We start from the raw sequence: 21,376 nt of genomic DNA, 5'->3' as shown, positions 1-21,376 counted from the left end.
TTGTACATGATGATCCATGCCTATCTCTTTGGAGATCAGATAGACTACTACATCCAATAACTAATCAGCTGATGAAAGCTATTACTCCCTTTTGCTGTTCCTTAGTATGCTGGAGAGGTTCGTGTACTTGAGCTCATACTTAAAATGAGAGAAAGTGGATAGCTTGGTGGTTCTTTCACTTGTATCTAGAGAAAGTTTAAGTTAAGTGGGGTGAACCCATACAGTATAGTTTCTATTGAGCATAGTTTTAATACAGGTAGAACTCATGCTTGCTAGGATAATAAATTTATTAAGAAAGGCCGTAGAACTTTCCAAATGTTGTGCCTATATCCTCCAGATGAGAAAATCTTGTTGATCAATTGCAAACCCAACAGCTTATGGTTGCATTTCCCTATGAAAATGCTTATTGTTGGACTTTGAATGTTGACGATCCCCAACCTTCTTGTGCCCGCTTTCATGCCCATTATATCCTTGTTCTGCTTTTCTCCTACATTTCTTCCATCGGCAGCTCTCTCAAACCCCTTCTCATCTCCTTCTCATAGTTACAATCAAAAGGGAAAGGACCTGGCTATCAATTGCTTGCACTTGTGCTTGAATAGGGCATTGAAATGTAGTTTTCTTAAGCTGTTGATTATTGACGTTTGACTTTTTGTCTATCACCTGCTGGGCCTCCTGCTTATCCTCTCTGTTGTCGTGCTTTGTTCAGTTTAGCAGCTCTTTTGGCTAAAGGGATGGGAGAGTTGTCCCTGCTTTAGCTAGCAGCTTTCAATGCTCAAATCGTGCTCTGACCCTATGTAGGGCTGAACCAGCAAGTACAGAAAAAGTCTAAAGATAGGGTTTGTTTTCTACTTACAAAAAAGATTGACAAATTGGAAGAGAGACATTATCAAGGAGGACATTGGAAGATATCAAGGACAGAAAAAAAACAAAGAGAGAGAGAGGAGGGCAGCTGAACAAACAGATGGCTGAGATATTCATGAAAACTTTTTTTTAATTTTTTTTCAATATAAAGTAGGGGACAAATCATTTCTTTTCTTCGGTATGGGAGAGAGCTGAAATTCTTGGTGGATGAGGAGTTGCTGATTCCCATGCCTGGCACATGTTTACTTGCTATTTGCATAAAAAAATTCTTCACTACTGCTCACGAAAACATGGCTCAGGGAGGGAGTTCTTTACAGCATTTCATAAGGTAAATGCATGGATCTGCTTATAGGTTAAGACAAGCCAAATAAATACTTGCCTCTGTAATTTCAGTTTCAGCTGGTAATAAGCGTGGCATTCAAGCCTCTTGATTGTATCGATAATCAGAATTTAATAAGGTGGTTTGTGTGATGCAACTAAGCAAATTTAAGGCCTTTAATTATGAAGGAAAGGACTGTTGGAGCCTACCCAATTCTCCAAACAATAAGACCTCATTTTTCACTTCTGCCTTCTTCTTTAATGTTATCTATAAAGTCTCAACTCTCTGAGACTTCCAATCTTCACTAGATATTCTGCAACTAGCCCTGCACTTCCTCCACAAATTCTTAAAAGATTTTTTGGGAAAGAATGAAAGGATAGTAGTGTCACATGACCTTATCGAATTTGAAACGGGTCAGATGAAATCACAATCACCCATTCGATCACACAACAAGCGGGACAATATAAGGCCAAGATTGATGTTACCATGGTTGTGCATCTTGCAATACGATATTTAAGGACTAGTGTGCCTCCACAAAGTTATAGCGAGCCGATATTGTATACCATAATCAAATGCTAGTGTCAACGGGGAGTTTACAATGGACTCCAACATTTCCCATCCACAAACCCAATCAAGAAAACATCAACAGAAGCAACATGTCAAAATAAATGTGCCAAAAAAAGCTGGTTTCATCTTAAAATATATACCATTTGTAGGTGAGAAACAAGAGGCACCAGCAAAGCGTCCAAACATCTTCCTTTTTTAAGCACCTTCCGCTAACGTCCTTTTAGATGTACTGATATATAGAACTGCAATAACAAAGAGATGGTATTAGTGACTCAGTAAAAAAATGAAAATGTTTGGATGGTCTGTAACAAAGGCAGGTGGTGCATCAATGCAGGAGAGACATTATTACCATTATTTCCCCGGATAAATGCGTCACCATATTTGTTTTTCAACTGTCCATTGACATATTCCTCTGTTTGCTCCATAGCAATATTCATGTAACCATCCAAACAAGCTAGAATACCTGAAGAAAATATTAGAAGAGGGTTAATTCCTAAAATGGATCACATAACTTCAGATTTGTGAATCATCAACAGAAAACTTTAAACTAGTATTTTCGGAGATTGGATGCAGTTACTAATTCATGATTTGGCATGTACAGAATGAAAACTTCATTCTCGATTCGACGAGAATTTTTATGAAAGGGTTTCATTTGCTTCTCTTCCATGGAAGTTTCATTTTCCCAGAATGTATCCTCATTTTTGGCCTAATTCTTCTTCTGATGATCGATTCAACCTCTGATCAAAAAGATATACCTTGGTTATATTTCATACATGGTAGAAGTGAAAGTTTAAGAAGAGTTGCAAATAAGAAAGGGAGGCACCGATCCAATGCCATTAAATGGCAAAACATATCGAACTTACAAGAAGGAACCCCTAAGACAACCCACTGGAATGGGACGACACAGAACTTTTCTTTCTCTGGGATATAGGCTAAATCCATCTACAAAGGAAGAGCCATATGTGAAAATAATGAGGCTCCTAATTTTCCCTTGTGTAATCAAGCACTCTTCCTCGTCCTAGCAACCAATTCAAAGCCCCAGTCCAGGTATAATATGTTACATGTGATCAACATAAAGACATGATCAATATAAGCAACTTTTCGGAGAGGAAAAAGGGAGTTATGTTTCTTCTTTTTAGGAAAAAAAAATATCTACAGTGGCCTAAAAATGTAAACTTCAGAGAGGTTAAATCATTGGATCGCCTAGCCAGCTTAGGAATCTAGTAGCAGGATGATCCTCTCCTCTGATATGACTACAAGCCAAAACAAGTTGTTTTCAGTTGTGAAGGTCCACAGCTGCTTCGGAAGACATTAACAACCTTTGTATTTAAATTTATATCTAACTTGGCTCCACCTTATGTCAACAAATAAGAAGACTGGCCATCTCATTGATGGGGACATGAACCTCATGTGCAAAGATATAACCAACCTCTTCCACCTTTGTACTTCATTTACCAAAACCTATAATACAAGCATTACCATTCAAACAACAAGAAAGAAATTTTACAAAGCCGCAAGCTCTTACTAGTTTTACTTACACAGACAGACAATCAAGGGGCAGGCAATTCCCCCTTGCTCACAGAGATCGTCCCTCAACAATCGTATCCTACCTAAAAAGGAAGCCCTATGACATGATGTGGGACGAATACATGATGAAGCACAAATTTAATTGTTGTATCGGATATCAGTTAATTGTTGGAATTAGAAAGATAAAGGAAGAAAATTGAGAGAAAGAAGAAGGGGAAGAAGAAGGAGAAAGGGGAGGGAGAGATGGAGAGACCCAAAACTGGAAAATTTCAAATTTTCATTATCAAAGTTGCCTTCAACATCCTGTTACAGCTTTAAAATAATTAAAATTCAAAATAGATAAGATCACTATCTGATCAAATCCAATAAAATCAGAAAAGATACTGAAATTTAAATTAAAATTTAAAATGGATAAGATCACTATCTGATCAAATCCAGTAAAATCAGGAAAGGTAAAATAAAAAAAAAATAATCATAATTGGTTTAGGCCTACTGGACATAATGGCATCCCCACCAATTCTCACGTTGTTGGAGAAGTCGACCCCATCGAGTTTAACTCTTGGGGTTTGGATAGTACCTCAACAAATGGGGCCCTGGATTTATTCGAGTTCAAACCAAAATTTGCAAAAGGGGAAGAATGAGTCACGCATGTGCGGACTCAGCGTCAGGGGTGTTTTATTTCCCCCAACTAGGTTGTCCTAATGATTTCCGCAAAGACGACACTGTGAGAAACTTGGGCTTGGCATCGGAAAAATCCGATGGAAGTTGTCGGCAATGCTGACAGTGACAACGAAGGTGACAGCAGGCACCAATGACAGCTATCTCGGCAACAATGAGGACAACAGTGAGCGGAAATAAAATTGGGAGCTCAGCTCCGGTGAGAAAGGTCTGTGGAAGGCGTTGCAGGTGGATTGGGGGAAGGTGTGTCAGAGTGGTTCCGTCCACTCTTGTAGGCGGTAGCTTTCAGCACCTAACAGATCGGTCTTTTGGGTGTATTGGCTAGCCATTGTCATGGTATCAGAGCTGGGCACGCCACGTCCCGCGTTCAAATCTCGTGAGAGGCGGTAGAGAATGGGCAGGGTGGGTGTCAGAGTGGTTTCGTCCACTCTTGTAGGCGGTAGCTTTCCGCACCTAACAGATCGGTCTTTTGGGTGTATTGGCTAGCCGCTGTCAAGGTGATGGCGCCTTGAGTGCAAGATCGACGCTGGGGGGAGTTTGAATGTCTGGTCGGCGATGGGTGAGACTTTACGACAAATTGGGGAGGTTGACAGCTGAAGTCATAATGTCGGTGACCGACGAGACAACCAAAACCTTCGCTTGACAGCTCTAAGTGGTGAGCTTTACGGTGACACGGAGGCCCTTCCAATCTTTCACGGTTTCCTTGGCAATATCTACTCCAATGTTTTTCAGGGAGAGACCGAGAGGATCGATTTTAGGAACAAGAGAACTCGTCGTGTCGACTTCCCCTTCAGTGATGCAAACGAAGACATTGATGACCTCAGAGGAGTCCAACTTCGGTTGCATGGTGGTGAAGGCTTCGAGCAAACGGGTAACAAATTAGCGATGGCAGCAACGGAGGGGCAAAGGGAAGTTGATGGTGGAGAAGTGGAGTTCGACGATCGGCAGGGTTTGCAGCCTTGGCGGGCAGGTGTCGCTAAGTGGCCGGTGATGGTTGACACCACAAGTAACCGCAGGGAGGCCTAAGTGACGGGTGACAACAGCAGGAAGTGCATCCGGTCGGCGAGATTTTTTTTTCTCTTTCTGTGTCTGCGGTGAACCGATGATGACGGCTCAAAGGTTTCGAGGCTGCTCTGGTTCGATCTGAGCAGGAGTGCGTCAGAGGCGAATGGGTGTTCGTCTCGGATGAGGAGAAAATTCCAGCTAGAGAGGGAAAGAGAAGCAAGAGGGGAATATAGGAAGAGAGGGAAATAGAGGAAGGTTGAAATTGGGTTGGATTTGATGAGACAAGCAGGAAGATTGTGATTTTTGATCTTTCACTCTGATACAAAACTGATGCAAGATGAATACATGATGAAGCATGAATTTAATTGTTGTGTCGGATATAGGTTAATTACTGAAATTAGAAAGAGAAAAGAAGAAAATAGAGAGAAAGAAGAAGAATTAGGAACGAGAAATAGGAGAATTAAGAAGATTAATTTAGAAGGAGAATAGAGAAGAAGGAAGAAGAAGGGGAAGAAGAAGAAAAAGGGGAGGGAGAGACCATAAAAAGGGAGATTTCAAAAATTCATCATCAAAGCTGCCTTCAACATCCTATTACGACCTTTACATAACTAAAGTTAAAATTTAAAATAGATAAGATCACTATATTATCAAATCCAATAAAATCAGAAAAGATAAACTAAAATTCAAAATAAATAAGATCACTATCTGATCAAATCCAGTAAAATCAGGAAAGATAAAATAAAAATAATTTTCATCATATTTGGTGGGTCCATTGGGGCCCAATGGGGATACTGGCGTCCCCACCATGATAGACCATCAATAAGAAGCACAAGATAAACAGTTGGTGCCAGATTATGGAACACCAGCAGAAAGTTCTTTCAACAACAAACTTGTGATCATGAATCTGACCAAGCCATCTTAGTTGGCCTTGATGAGGAGGTCCATGAAGCAATGATCAAGACACTAATGTCTGAACTTCTTCACGTCTCTCACTGGCACTAGGAGTGTCTCATACTTGAAATAGAAATGAAGAGCAGTAGCAAAAGGTCATTTACTACAGTGATCGGCAACATACACCAAAATCTGATATTGAGAGGTTATTATCTAAGGAGGGCTTCAACAGCCAATGTTATCTAAGGCTCAACAGCAATCCATAGATGTCTAGATATCATCTACTTGCCTTGATATTGTTAGTGTATTCGGCAGTCCTAGTAATAGTCTCTGTAGAACAAACATTTGAAATCATTGTCACACTCAAATTAGCAGTTACAATTTGTCTTCCATGTACATGAGATGACATAACCAAAGAATTTATCATCACAAAGAAAATTTCTTCTTGAAAAGAAGACTGTTAGGACCATGCTTTATTGTGCTGCAACATTCTATTGACAGGGAAAAATAAAAAACCCAACGAATGACCAAAGATCGGCAGCTGAGGTAACTTACCCCTGTAATCAACACCGGAATTGAGCTTCACAACTACAGGTCTTCCACGTATGGACTTTAAGGAAATCAGCAGGAGTTTTGGTGGATCCTGCCTTCTCTCCCCCTCCACTCATATCTCCTTTCCAAATTAAAGGACAAGAAGCACCCTTCTCTCTGTCAAAATAACATTATTACAAGGATAACACTGAAGACAAAATCACAATAAATATACAGAACGTTAAATTAAGTATGATGTTTTACCCAGTGATAAAATGACTAGTTTTCCCCAAAAAATAAGATTAAAAAAAAAAAGATAGTCAAGAGCTTTTGCCTGTACAACCAAAAGGAAATAAATCTCATGAACAAACTTATTTCTCCACAAAGTGGATTCAAGGTTAACCCAAACAGCTAACCTGCCAAGTCAGGCAGATGATCACCAGCATTGCGGATTGACCATATCTTTCTTTGAAATAAAATAAAATATGGAGGTTACTCTACCACTGTCATTTCCACTATAATCAAGGATACATCACTACTGCCATTTCTACCTAAAGCTTTTAAATTTAAGACAGTTTAAGAGAGGTGTGAAAATGCCTGAGAAACCTTTCATTGAGATTGTTTAAAAGGGGATGCAGCAATTGCACCATCACCTCCATTATCTATAGACCACCTTCCATACCCCCTATCACCCCTCTTCTATTCCTCAACAAATATAAAATTTCTTTCCTCGCTCTTTTTGTTTTTTTTGAGAAAAGGTGTAAATCCCTATAGTATGAGTGAATGATATATTGAGTTTTGCACATCCAATGAGGAGCTGGATAAAGCCAAACGTACCCTAGACAAGCCTACGAAAACCACAGGTAGCCCAAGTTTTATTTGGTTAATGTAAGTCTTCGAGTCCACCAGAAAATGGGTTCTATTGGTAATTTAGCTTTCTGTTTATTAAGAGCCAAGTTAGTGAGTCTTAAATGTCTTATCTATGCTTTCAAATGTTACTTAGGTTCCAAATTACTTATAAACAGACTATTTTTTCACAGTTTTATTACAACAGAGTGAAGAAAATGAGACCTGAGCGCAAGAAACAAAAGAACATTAGAATAGAAAAAAACAAAAACATCAAAAGATAAGTTGAAGGGAAAGATTGAACAAGTCATTTAAAAAAGGCATCTTTGAATGAAAAGTTTCCAGATAATGTCTCTCTTCCAATTTGTCAATCTTTTTGTAAGTGAAAAACAAACCCTATCTTTAGACATTTTCAGTACTTGTTGGTTCAGCCCTACAGTAGGGTCAGAGCACGATTTGAGCATTGAAAGCTGTTTAGCTCAAGCAGGGACAACTCTCACCTACAAGAACTGATGAATTTTCAAAGAGGACCACTTAGTCCAATGATTGCAGACAACATCCTGTGGCTGAAAAGATTACCTTAAACTTGCGAATCTAGCAACCTAGGTTCATGATTAGCAGCTTTCCATGCTCAAGGTTTACAGCTCCTAAAGAGAGGCTCATGATTAGACTTTTTTTTGGAAAGAAAGCATTTATTAAGAAAGGGGCCCAGCGGCAAAGCAAAAGGAGAAAAAAATAATAATAAGATAAAAATACAACAAAAGAGAGCTTAAAAATACATCTAAAGGAAACTAACAACTAAAACCTCTATCCTGGGATCGCTAGTTTTGGGGGAGTTATTTCGGATCCATCCGACAATCAGTGTTTCTCTTATGCCGGCCCGTTAGGTATTTCCGATTCAATGTCGGCTGAACTCTATGGCCTCCTCAATGGACTTCGCGTTTTCAGAGACAATTGCAATGGTTCACTTCACATTGAAGGGGACTCAAAGGTGGTCATTGGATGGTGCGAGGGTAATTCCCCTCTGCCGTGGCGCCATTGGGACATCTTTCGGGAGATTTTAGATATTACCTCACTACTCTCTTGTATTTGGTCTCACATTCTGAGATCTGCAAATTCGGTAGCAGATGTGCTTACCAAGCAGGGAGTGACAATGCAATCTCTTGTTGTTAGGGATTTGCTCCCTCTTCCTTTGTAATTTTTCTCTTGTTAATATAAATACATCTTTATAAAAAAAAAAACTACATTTTAATGCTTTATTCAACCACAAGTGCAAGCAATTGAAAGCCAGGTCCTTCCCTTTTTTATTGTAACCATGTGAAGGAGATGAGAAGGGGTTTGAGAGACCTGCCGATGGAAGAAATGTAGGAGAAAGGCAGAACAAGGACATCATTGGCATGAAAGTGGGCACAAGCAGGTTGGATCGCCAACATTCAAAGTCCAACAATAAGCAATTTCATTGGGAAATGCAACCATAAGCTGTTGGGTTTACAATTGATCAACAGGCTTTTTCCATCTGGAGAACATAGGCACAACATTTGGAAAGTTTTATGGCCTTTCTTAATAAATTTATTATCCTAGCAAGTATGGTAGATATCTTGCACCGATACCACTTAACATCATCCTACCAGTTGAATACACTAAATAAGGTCTGTTTGGACATACAAGTAAAGAAATAAATAGAAATAACGACAGGAAAATTTAGTATTGAAGATATTTTTCCAACTCCATCTCCCTATTTATAAGATTGAAAGGAGATTTACGTGTTCCTCAAGTAATTTAGAACCCAAGTAACACCTTAGACAATACTTACTAGCCATAATTTAAGCTCAACACCTACAAACTAAATACCTACATCTATATAAATTCCATTAACTAAAAGGTCCAATCACTTACAACAACAAACCAATTAAAATTCGGACCCATAACCTTGGGTCTTCTAAGGCTTAGCCTTGTCCAGCCTCTTGTACTAATGTGCAAGGGCCACTACATCAATCCCCAACAAAAACAATTTTCTATTTCTACTTTTCGTGAGAGAAAACCATAGTTTAGAGTTTTTAGTCTTCCAAAGTAAGAACTATATTGGAAGAGGGGTAAGAGGTGGGTCATCCAACTCATTTTTTTTTATGAAGATGTATTTCTATTAACAAGAGAAAATTACAAGGGTGGAGGGAGCAAATCCCTTACAACAAGAGATTACAGGAAAGCTCCTTCCTTGGCAAGCACATCTGCTGCCGAATTTGCAGATCTCGGAATGTGAGACCAAATTCATGAAAAAGAAGATACAATGTCCAAAATCTCCTGGAATATGTCCCAGTGCCTCCATGGGGGAGTAGTATTGCGCTGGCATCAACCAATCACAACCTTGGAGTCCCCTTCAATGTGAATAGGCCCACTGCATTTGTCTCTGAACACCCGCAGCCCATTAAGAAGGCCATGTAACTCGACCGACGTTGAATCAGATATGCCTAAAGGACCAGCATAAGAAAACCATTGATTCCCAGATGAATCCGAAATGACGCCCCCAAAACCCGAGATCCCTGGATTGCCAAGAGAAGAACCGTCAAAATTCAATTTTAGGTAACCAGTCTCCGGGGGAGTCCATTCCTTCATAACTGGAACGTTGGTTCCAATGTGCATCCTCGCCAAATTGCTCTAGTTGTCTCGACGAAGGTGCCCTTGAAAGAGGAGAAAGGCTTTTTGGTCAATAGCCAGGTGGATATTTGCCCTGTCACTCTATCAACTACTCTAGCCTCAGACTCGTTTTTAGCATCTAACTCATACCGTGCAAGAAGAGGAGAATGAATGCAAAGGCCACCTCTTTACACCCTCTTATTGCAACACTAAAAAGAAGGATGTAGCATAACATTGAAGGGGAGAAAGGCGGCAATGGCACCTTCACCTCCTTTTAAGCTATCTGAAAAGGAAACAGCTGTGGGACTACTCTCAACCTTTGAGCACCATAGAATTCAAAATTCATTCACAGGTGGTGATAAGGTAAAGTTTGAGCAAAAATAAAGAGAACAATTTAAGAAAAACAAAGTGAATATGAATTCCAAAGTGACTCACATTTCTTTTTTGAATGTTGGTTATACATTTTTTTTTTTTTTTGATAAAGATGTATTAATAAAACAGGAGAAAAAATGCTGGTTACACATGTGCACACACCCTTACCCCTTGTCAGACTTGACCCCAAGACTTCACACAAGAAACCCTCAATGTGACCATTGAGCCAAAGGAATCATATTTCATGAGGTAACTATATGTTTTACTTTGTCAAATAGAAGACATGGGGCCACCTAATCTTCTAAATAAAATCACACCTTTTTGTCAAATAGAAGACAAGGGGCCACCTAATCTTCTAAATAAAATCACAACTTTTTGTCAAATAGAAGACATGGGGCCACCTAGTCTTCTAAATAAAATCACAACCTTTTGTCAAATAGAAGACGTGGGCCACCTAAGCTTCCAAATAAAATCTTTACTTGTGATTGACAATAACATCAATGTCACCCCACTTAACTTAAACTTTCTCTAGATAAAGTGAAAGAATGACCAAGCTATTCACTTTCTCTCATTTTAAATATGAGTTCAAGTAGTAAACCCACATGAACTTCTCCAGCCAATTAGTTATTGGATGTAGTAGTCTATCTGGTCTCCAAAGAGATAGCATGGATCATCATTTACAAAGCCTCTAACAAACTGAACGTAATAGTACTCCACATTGTTATTTCCACAACCACAGACCAGGCATAAAGTTCATTGTTTCGAAATTTTATTATTTCTTTTGCAGGAAAGTAGTAAGTGCTTCAGTAACAAACAACAAAGCCAAAAGACCATAATGTACAGTACAGAATCAGGAAAACGGGGAGCTAGAGGTTTGTATCCCCTCCGATTGTCTTACTTATGTATTAAAAATAAAAAAGGAGCTAAGTGTTCTGACGAAGCGTTTTTTAGATGGCTGGACGAGGGGTCGATCAAGGAGTAATTTCCTCCCACCAACCATCTGGGGAACGAAGTAACTCCCACTCAACGACCACTCCCTCTGATCCAGCACCTCTAGTAGGACAACGCCCAGGAAGGGGCGAAGATCGAACCAGTCTAGGGAAGCAGCACCAGCAGCAGCAACAACGAAAAGGTAAACAACCGGAAGAAGAAAACAAGAGGGAAAAAGAAAGTATTGACTCTGAAGATAGTTCAGGCGAGAGATGGCAAACTGTAATCTCGAGATCCTCACGCCGAAGGATCCTAGTGGAGGATCCGACCAGATACGAATTCCGGAATGGAAAAGCAAAGCTGACTTTTTGAAAGAGGAAGGAGAAGAGTGGGGAGGCCATCCAGATTCATGCACAAGAGGGGGGAAAAAAATCATACATCTCCCTCCCGATCTCCGCAGTCAGCTTTTTCCTAGACATCTTCAGGAAAGTCCAATTAGGAAACACGGGAAGAAAATACAGCAGATCACTCCTCACCGGAGATCTGGAATTCCAAGTACACAGCCAGTATCATGGAGGACTTCTTCAATGCGTCATCCACCAAAGACGTGGCCAAATGATAATGGGTATGATTTTTCTCCCACAGCTCTCCACTTCTAGAATAGGATGGAAACGCTTTGATCAAATTCTCCAGCAGCTAGCCACACCCCCAAAAATCCACTCACAACCCAGCGTTTCACACCAGTCAATTCTGCTGCTTCCACCGGATCCTCCACCAGAGAAGACTCAGGTCTACGAAACCAATTATCCAACACCACCACCAATATCACTCCCCCAAGTTTCACCCCAAAAAAACCAATTCTCTATATCCCTGCCAGCCCACATCGAATCTGAGGGCAAGCGCAAAATGTCCCTGGCAGTGCTCTTGGAAGATCCGGAAAAATTTTTCACCAGAAGACAACTCCAAGAATGGCTGCAAAAACGAAATATCATGTCCACAGCCATCATCAAAGCTCATGAGAGGTGCTGGCTAATCAACTGTCATTCGGAGGAGGACCACAAGAGACTACATTCACTGAAGACAGAGACTATTTCAATGATCCTCCACATGACCAATTGGAGCCCAGAACTCACAACCCCCATCTCGGGGCAATGGGTGATCGTCAAAGGTCTTCCGATGGAAATCCGATGCCAGCATACTCTGGAATGCCTCACAAAAGATTTCGGAGAGCTTATTTGGGCCGAAAGCCAGCCAACGCAGCTTCACAAAGAAAAAAATTTCATCCGGCCAAAATCACCGGTAAGTGGTTTACAGTTTTTTCATATCTCCAGCGGAAAAACCACGATCTGGGTCTCCATGGAATTTGGAGATCTGGAAATCCTTCCGGCAGCCAACTCAGAAGAAACCTCACGAAACATAACCCAGGCTGAGCCGATCCACCAATTGCTGACTCGGAAGCATCACTCGGAGTTCAATCGGACATGGGTTCCAAAAAAAAAAAAAAATCCGACCACACAAAATCAATCCCCATATCCCGAAACAGTCCAATCAATACCAGTTCACAGTAACCCTCTTAATGCCTCCGCCGAAAAAATCCCATCTCTGAAATCGCCCTTGCCCACAGTGCCAATCCCCAGTTGTCCCAAAACATCTGCAATACATCTGTCCCCAAATTCAAAATCTGACAAGATCTCTCAACCTGATCTACAGCCACATCCTTCACCTGACAAGGGGATTATTACTTCCCCATGCTCACATTCATCGCCGTCACACTCTACCTCACCTCGACACAAAAACCATCACCACCCTCTCAAATCAATGGTATTTCCAATGCCCCTCCGATCTGGCAACCTCGAGCCCCGCACCGTACTTCTACACATAAAAAAAACACATTTTCAACCATCAAATCCACAACCGTCGACCACATGAATTTCCAAAACCCCTCAATCCACATCACGCCGTCACCCCGTCCTTTCCTTTCTACATCAACCCCTTCCCGTCCGCCGCTCCCCGATTCCCGAAGCAGTACCACTCGCCTGCCATACGTCAACCTCTCAGTCCACATCACGCCGCCCTCCCGTCCTTTCATTTTTAAATCCCTCCCCTCCCCTCCGCCGCCTAAAGCTTTCTTTTCCCGAAGTCGTACCCCTCGCCTGACATACACAAACTCTCCCCCGTCCCGCGGCTTCTCTACCTCGATAAATCCCCTTTCCTCCCCACTCTCACCCACATTCTTGGCTCCTTCTCGAGGATTACCTCCTGCGACCCCCCCTACCTCAAACCTTCCACATCAACTATCCCAGCATCCCGCTCCTCTCGCCGTCCCATCAGACCCTCCCTCTCTGACTCAAATCTCCCTATATACGGCCACCCCTCGAGCCCCGCTAAGCCCATCCCTCCTCTCCAATGAATCCACCTGGGATTTCGACCCCCCTTTTTACTCCCCTCCCCCCTTATATATTCACTCTCCCACTATCCTCTACCCCACCCCCCTTCGTATTATCTTCCCCCACTCGGACACCATGGAAAACCCAACCCCCAAAACTTTCACCCCTCCCCTGCACACTAATACTGGAAAACAAATCGCCAACACCCCTTACCGGTATACCTATTCCAGAAAAAAGGAAGAAGGGAAAAATAAAGCCAAAATCAGCAACCCTGCACCTTCCGAAAAAAACACTGACAAAGATAAAATCAAAGACACTACCCCCCCACCTTCCCCCCCTTCAAACCCCCCTCCTGTCCTTCCATTGGAATTTCCCCCTGATTGGTACTGCTTTCCCCTTTGGAATCCCTCCAATTTGGTCCGACCTCCCCCCAACTATAACCTCTGAATCTACCCTAACCAAGACCTTCACTCCCAATCCGCGGGATGAGCTCCTCTTGTTTCTGCTGGAACAGGAACAAGACTTTCCACGGGAGGAATTTTCAGAAATGACGGAGCTCGCCAACATCTTTTGTGCGGGCTACTCTGAAGCTGGCGCCGTGGAGCGGAATATCAATACCCACTGTTCCCCATGATCGTTCTATCATGGAATGTTAGAGGTCTCGGCTCTCTGGCCAAGCGTGCCCTCATCAGAGCGGCGTTTTTTTATGTTAAACCAAAAATTGCTATTCTTCTTGAAACTAAGATACAGTCTTTTGATTACTCAATTGTGTGTAATTTATGGTATGATACCAACCCAGCGTGGGCACATGTGGGTGCAATTGGCCATTCTGGTGGCATAATTGTCATCTGGGATCCAATTGCTTTTGATGCTATTTCCGTCATTCCGGGGCGATACTCAATCGGTCTCCAGCTCCTGGATCACAACCTCGGTACTTCTTGGGCGCTAGCTGGCATATATGGGCCAACTCGTTACCGTGATCGAGCATCTTTCTGGGAGGAAATCTTTCAGCTTGTTCAATTGTGGGACCTCCCTTGGCTCATTGGAGGAGACTTCAATGCGACTTTACTTTGCTCTGACAAAAGTCCTCCTGCCTCCTGAACCTCATCAACCATGAGAGTTTTTTCTGACTTTATCAATAGTCTTGCTCTCTCCGAGGCTCCTCTCTCGGGGAAAAAATTCACCTGGACAAATTGTCAGAATCCCCCTATTTTGTCTAAATTGGACAGATTTTTTGCCAATATAGAATGGAACCTCCTATTTCCCAACACCTCTGGCCAAGTCCTAAACAAAATAGGATCTGACCATTGGCCTATCCAACTCAATTCTCGGCCAGTTACATGGGAAAGATCTCCCTTTCGGTTTGAGAATGCCTGGTTATTAACCGAGGCTTTCATCCCTTCTTTGAAATCGTGGTGGCTCGAATTGGAAAATCATCCGAACCCGGGCTGGGCCCTCCCTCGGAAACTCAAAGCCCTCAAGACAAAGATTAGCATGTGGGATAAAAATCACCGAATTTCTGCTGCTTCCCAGAAAGATTCGATTCGCCGCCGCATTTCTGAGCTGGATCTACTGGAGGAACAGAGGTTAATCTCTCCTACTGATTTACTGATTAGAAATAATTTAAATGTTGAATACCATATGTTTCTTCATTCTGAATTTGTCCGTTGGAAACAACGTTTAAGAATTCGTTGGTTGGCTGAGGGTGATGGAAATACAAAATTTTTCCATTCCATCGCCTCGGCCAGGAGAAGGACTAACCATATCACTGCTCTCTGTAACGGAGACCAAGTGGTAACGGATAGTGCCTCCATTTCTAACCTTTTGGTGAAGTATTTCTCAGAGCTATATTCAGAAGTCTGTTTCAGAAGACCAAAAATCCATCAGCTCGACTTCGAGCGCATCTCAGCTGAAGACGCTGCTGATCTTGAAAAACCATTCTCCTCAGAAGAAATTGAACGGGTTGTCCTTGGCCTTCCTAAAGATAAAGCCCCCGGACCAGATGGCTTTAATGGTGAGTTTTATCACTGTTTTTGGGACCTGTTAAAAAATGATGTTTGTGCCTTCGTTCACAATTTTCACCAAGTGGGAATAACTCACTCTAGAATTGGCGCATCTTTTATTGCACTTATTCCTAAAAAAACTAATTCGGAGGTTGCTAAAGATTTTCACCCTATTAGTCTCACTTCCAATTCATATAAAATTATTGGGCGTCTATTGGCTAATCGGCTAAAAGCTGTCCTTTACAAGGTAATTAATCCTTGTCAAAGTGCTTTTATCCGAGACAGAAACATCCTGGACTCTTCTCTAACAGCTCATGAACTTCTTGATTCTTTCAAAAAATCTTCCCTTCCAAGGTTTGTTCTGAAAATTGATTTTGAGAAAGCTTTTGATCGGGTTGATTGGAAACTGGTGGATTATCTTTTTTACCGTATGGGTTTTGGTACAAGATGGAAATTTTGGATGAGGAGCTGTATTTCCTCTCCTTCTTATTCTGTCTTGGTAAATGGGAAACCCCGAGGATATTTCAAAGCTTCTAGGGGGATAAGACAAGGCGACCCCCTGTCTCCATTTATTTTTACTCTCGTTGGAGAATACCTTACCTCTATGATCCGGTTTGCTAAACATTCGGGGTTGGCTCAGTCCTGTTTTTTCTGATCCAATCCAAGACGTTCTCATTCTTCAGTTTGCTGATGATTCTATTTTTTTTGGAGAAGTGTCCATGAGACAAATCAAACACATGAAAGCAATTTTGAACATCTTTGAATTGATGTCTGGTCAAAAGATAAGCTGGGAAAAAACAACAATTTTTGGATTTAATATTGAAGCCTCTATTCTCATCTCAATGGCGAACTATCTGGGTTGTAAGGTAGCGTCTGTTCCGAGTACATATTTGGGCTTACCTCTGACTCCGTTCCTGCCTTCGAAAAACTCCTGGTTTCCGGTTGTTGAGAGGCTTGAGAAGCGTCTGGCTTCTTGGAAAGAAAATTTTTTATCCAAAGCTGGTAAACTGGTTCTGATCAAATCAGGCCTTCATGGAATCCCATCCTATTTTTTATCTTTGTACCATTGTCCAGCTTCTATTCGGGATAGAATTGAATTTTTGAAAAGAAGATTCTTATGGGATGGGCCAAACGGGGAAAAAAAGTTTAATCTTGTAAAATGGGTAGATGTTTGTAAACCAATTGTAATGGGGGGCCTCGGGATTCGGGACATTGCTACCACAAACAAGGCTCTGCTCTTAAAGTGGATTTGGAAGTTCAACATGCAACCCAATCTACTGTGGCGCCGAATGGTTGCAATTAAATCCGGAAAAGATAATGGCTGGTGGACGGACGGGGGAAGATTTTACAAGTTATCCCCCATTTGGAAGAAAATTACCAAACTCTTACCTACCTTCAAATCTGCCGTCAAATACTATATTGGGAGTGGTACAGATACTCTATGCTGGTCGGATTGGTGGATAGTTGTTTAAAGGAAAGTCATCCTCGATTATTCCAACTGTCAAGATCTCGTAGCTCAATGATTTCTGACCATTGGCAGTCTTCGGGTGGCTGGAATCTTCATCTCAGGCGAGCATTGAATGACTCTGAAGCTGTTGAAGCCACCTGTCTGGTCAATTTACTTTCTGGTGTGACCTTAAAAAACTCTGCCGATACACTCATCTGGACGTCTAACAAACAAGGTATGTTCTCTACAGCTTCAACGTACCATCGTATGATTTCATACCCGCCTCTCTACGCAGAACATCCTGCTGCTTTTGCATGGTTGCTCCCGATTCCTCCTTGCATCAAGTTTTTCATCTGGACAGTATGTCATAAGAAAATCTTAACTTCTGATGCTTTGCAAAGACGAGGCATTAATACTCCCAATCCAGAATGCCCATTTTGCAACACATCTCCTGAAACAGCAGATCACACGCTTCTACACTGCGAATATACTCATAAGATTTGGACCGAATTAATGGACAAAATCGGTTTATTATATTGCCCTTCGCCAAATTTGCAAAACACTATCTTAACTTTGGTTAGCTCTCATCTTCCAAAGTTAGGGAAAATTTTAATATCTTGTTGTGTTGGGCACATTGCGTGGAATTTATGGAAAGAAAGAAACAATCGTAAATTCAATCAGAAAGCTATTCCTCGGAATGTTCTTTGTGAACAGATAGTCGGTCAAGTTAGCTCTTGGGTTCTCCTTCGCAAAGAATTCTGTAATTTAAGAGCAACAAATATGAGGGAAAATTGGCGAAATGTTGCCGGTATGTCTTTTCCATCGAAGGTTCCTATTATGGTAGAATGGACTAAACCTCCTCTTGGACACTTTAAACTCAATTTTGATGAAAGTGCTCTCGGGTGTCCGGGCCCAGCTGGATTTGGCGGAGTAATTCACGATGATCAAGCGAATCTTCTCTTCACTTATGCGGGTCCAATTGGAGTATCAGACTCTACTTGTGCGGAATTGCATGGCTTGTTCGACGAACTGAAGCTCTTCAAACAAAAAAAGGACGGTGCTCTCTTGGTTGAAGGGGATTCTCAAGTCATTATAAACTGGTGTTCCAAGCCATCAAAACCTCCTTGGCGTCATTGGAAGATTTTTGATGAAATTTGTAATTTAACTTCTGGTTTACTATGCACTTGGAAACATGTTCCAAGATCTGCTAATCATTTAGCCGATGTTCAAGCGAAAAAAGGTGTTACCCTCCAACATCTTGTTGTGGAGGAAATGTCTTTTTAGTTTCAAGGTTTGTAATTTTTCTTTTAAATACATTCACACATCCTCTCAAAAAAAAAAAAAAAAAAAAGAAACAAAAGTCATCCAACAAGACATGGATGATAGATTGCTACAAACTGCTTCAACAAAGATTTCCCAAAAAGTATCCAAACCTACCTCCCAGAATTGGATATTAGCAAGCAAACCTAAATGAACCATGGGCTCATAAAAGTTAAAACAGGAACGAAAACGAGTAAAACAGAGAGAATAGGGGTAGGGTTTGGGTTTAGGGTAATCGTGCCAGGGGTAGGGTTTGGGTTTACAATTTAGCGTGTAGGGGTTTGGATTAGGTTTAGGGTTTAGGGGTTTGGATTAGGGTTTAGGGTAATCGTGTTAAGGTTTAAGAGTCTGGGCTATAGGGTATAGAGTTGGGGTTTTAGGGTTTAGGGTTTAGGGTTTAGGAATTAGGTTTAGGGTTTTAGGGTTTAGCAATTAGGTTCAGGGTTTTAGGGTTTAGCGATTAGGTTCAGGGTTTTAGGGTTTAGCAATTAGGTTCAGGGTAATAGTGTTAGGGTTAGGGTTGAGGGTAATCGTGTAAGGATTAGGGTTAGGGCATAGGGGTAATCCATGAATCATGTCAGAAATTAACAGAATTAATTGTGCAATTAAACTACATTAATAGAAATTAATTCAAAAAATCATCAATTAACATGAATTCAATTAAAAAAATCATTACACGAAATAAAATCAACTAATACAATTAAATACAGCAATTAAAGTAATACAAATTTTTAAAAAATACAGATATTCAATATCAATTTCAATTTAAATTTTTTTTGATTCAATATCATCAACTCGATGAAATAACACAAAATTTATTAACAGAAATTAATTCATTATCACTCAAATTTCGATAAATTTATTAATTCGTTATAAACAGAATTTATTAAACTGAACACTCAATATCAACCCTAAACACAGAAATTACAAAAATATAATATCGAACAATTAAAGAGGAAACCCTAAATTTTCAGAAATTAAAAAAAAATCATAGATTAGGGCTTGAGTACAATACCTTTGGTGAGATGTGAGAGTTTAATGAATTTCGGGTTACAAAAATAGAGAGAAATTTTGGGTGGGAATGATAGATTTAGAGTTAGTTTAAGTTACAGAAATTTAGGGTTGAGGGTTCAAGATAAGGGGCGACCAGGATGGGATGAGAAAAATGAGAGTTAGAGAGAGAGGCGGCGAGATTGAGATAATAGAAATTTAGGGTCAGGGTATGAGAGAGGGGCGGCGAGAGAAACCGAGAGGGACGGTGGCTGGGGAAAACAGAGAAACGAGAGACGACGGAAAAAAAAGAGACGGCAGCAGAGGAGATCTGGAGGGGTAAGGTTGAAGCACAGAGGAAGAGAGACGGTTGAAACAGAGAGGAAGAAAAGCCGAGGAGGGACGAGGACGCAGAGGAGAACCGGAGAGAGGATTAGCAGGAAGAAGAGAGGCGACCGACGGCGAGCGCAGGTAAATGAGAGCGGAGAGCGAGAGCCAGAAGGGAGACAACGGCTAGTGAATTTGAAAGAGAATTCACATGCATCGTGGAATTTCACTTTCACTCATTTTTTCACTTCAAGAAAGTGAAATCCCTGTGTAATTCTTTTTCACTCACTACTTAGGAGCGTTAGTGCACTTAAATGGGGAAAACTGTGACAAGTCGAGATAACTAATACAAAGAAAAAAGCAAGCCTAGAAAGCAGAGAACCGTGATAGCTCCGAGAGCGGAAGGATGGTCAAACATATGATACAACCCAATAATCGATCAATCAAGATGGTCTACAACTCAAACACCGATTACAGAAATTAGAAGGAAGAAAGAGTACCAGCAGTAACAACGAATAATACATTCACACTAAAGAGTACAATCCCCGATTGTTCCGCCAAATTAGGAAGAAGAATGCGCGAAAGCGTGACTGAAAGGGCATTTGCTAGGGTTGACAACCACCAAACATATCCCACATGGGCTACCTTCCTGGGGAACAAATTAGGAAGAAGAAGGCGCAAAAGCGTGACTGAAAGGGCATTTGCTAGGGTTGACAACCACCAAACATATCCCACATGGGCTACCTTCCTGGTCCATGAATAGATCATTCATTCACTTTCACTTTGCATCGTATCTACGCACTAACACTTTTGGGCAAGTGAGAGTGAAATCAGGGAGCACTAACAAGCCCTTAGCATACTAATGCTTTTGAGGTCACTTCCCCTAGTGAGAGTGAATTCAGTTTTACTTACACGGTGCACTAATAGTTGGGAGGTACCTCAATTTCGTCCTCGAGTCAAAGTTATTCCTGCTCAATAAATAAGTAGCAGCTAAGCAGGAAGTGGCACTAGTAGGAGGAAAAAATGTTGTCCACCAAGATTTGCATCAAGAGGATAAAATTCACCCCAATTAATAGTGATTAGTGTTCAGAATGACCACTGTTCAGTCCACAAGTGATGTGTTAGTGAAATGGATTAAAAATTGTCGTAGTTGACACAAAAAGGTAGGAGGGCGGTTCTTACCATAGCGTGAAGTTTCCCAACACATTATGGTGTTACTTTAGCTTGAAGTGTGGTGCGACCTTAATGTGAACCCAATAGCTGACAGTGAGAAAACTTTTGACCAAAGCATAAAATATGAAACTAAACAGCTTCAATCTTTGGTATTGCAACTTTATTCCACACAAAACATGTAAACCCAGTATACCCCTTCAGTAAGACTTCAACTCAAAACCTCACACCTGACCCTGACAAACCTTTCTGGTGATCATTGAGGTAAAGAAACCCATTTTCAAAGAGAGTATCAATTGCTTGGTTAGAGATTGAATATATTTACTAATGGCTAAAACTACATGTTGAAAAGCTAAATTTATAAAGTAGAAAGTGTTTAAGGTGACTGTAACCACTCATTCGTGTTATTCTAGCTCAAAGCGTTTTGATAACTTTAGGTTGAGAAGACTTGGAAATTTTATTAAATTGAAGGGACTAAGCAGTCTGAAGTCACAACAATGGGTTCAGATGCCTTTTCAACATTTTGATACAACCTTGACGAACATCATGTGATTATCAGGATTGCTCCTGC

At 41.1% G+C, this 21,376-nt stretch overlaps 1 pseudogene; it reads right to left on the bottom strand.

Moving 5' to 3' along the window:
* Window positions 1-1,710: 1,710 nt before the first annotated feature.
* On the bottom strand, window positions 1,711-19,905 carry LOC137941679 (sm-like protein LSM36B; annotated as a pseudogene).
* Between the last annotated feature and the right edge of the window lie 1,471 nt (window positions 19,906-21,376).

The sequence above is a fragment of the Aristolochia californica genome, unplaced genomic scaffold (assembly GCF_029961685.1).
Source record: "Aristolochia californica isolate CCGP_79_NKW_82.1479 unplaced genomic scaffold, dmAriCali1.0.hap1 SCAF_9, whole genome shotgun sequence".
Classification (NCBI taxonomy): Eukaryota; Viridiplantae; Streptophyta; class Magnoliopsida; order Piperales; family Aristolochiaceae; genus Aristolochia; species Aristolochia californica.
This window is presented reverse-complemented; position numbering and strand designations above follow the sequence as displayed.